Consider the following 548-nt stretch of genomic DNA (forward strand, 5'->3'; position numbering starts at 1 on the left):
ATTATAATTAATATTATATATTTTAACATTTGCTACAGGGCATAGATGCTCACCCAAACAGAGAGAGAGAGAGAGAGAGAGAGAGAGAGAGGGGGAAAGTGAGAAAGAAAGCCACCAGAACCAGGACTCGAACCGTGGTTGGCCATGTGGGAGCCCAGCATCTCAATCACCACGCCCCCTGCTGGCCTCAACTTTCCTTTTTTTAGTTAGTGAGAGAGAGAGGCAGGCAGATGGGTGCTCCCAACAGGGTCCTCACGCCCCCAGCCACCCCTGGATCACGGGCACACACGTGTCCAGTGTACTCAGGGAGGTCCCTGGACTTGAACCCGGAACCTTCCCACGTGGGCCAGTCTCACAGAGCACGTCTTTACCACTGCACCACCTGGGCCCCTCCACCCGCCCGGTGCTTTCTGAGGCCATCCCCGGCTGAGCGCCCAAGGCGTGGTCCCGGAAGTCATTTCCTGGTGGGGCGAGCGGCCGGCTGTGCTCTCTGGAACATTCCACACATTCTGCCCGTCCGCTCCCCTGCTCTCCCGTGCACATCAGGA

General features: G+C 57.5%; 1 protein-coding gene across 1 annotated transcript in view; it reads right to left on the reverse strand.

Moving 5' to 3' along the window:
- The window catches only part of ARHGEF18 (Rho/Rac guanine nucleotide exchange factor 18), a gene marked incomplete in the record, with an annotated part of 84,142 nt that overhangs the window by 19,197 nt on the left and 64,397 nt on the right, over positions 1-548 (reverse strand).

The sequence above is a fragment of the Tupaia chinensis genome, unplaced genomic scaffold (assembly GCF_000334495.1).
Source record: "Tupaia chinensis unplaced genomic scaffold, TupChi_1.0 Scaffold148210_1, whole genome shotgun sequence".
Taxonomy (NCBI): Eukaryota; Metazoa; Chordata; class Mammalia; order Scandentia; family Tupaiidae; genus Tupaia; species Tupaia belangeri.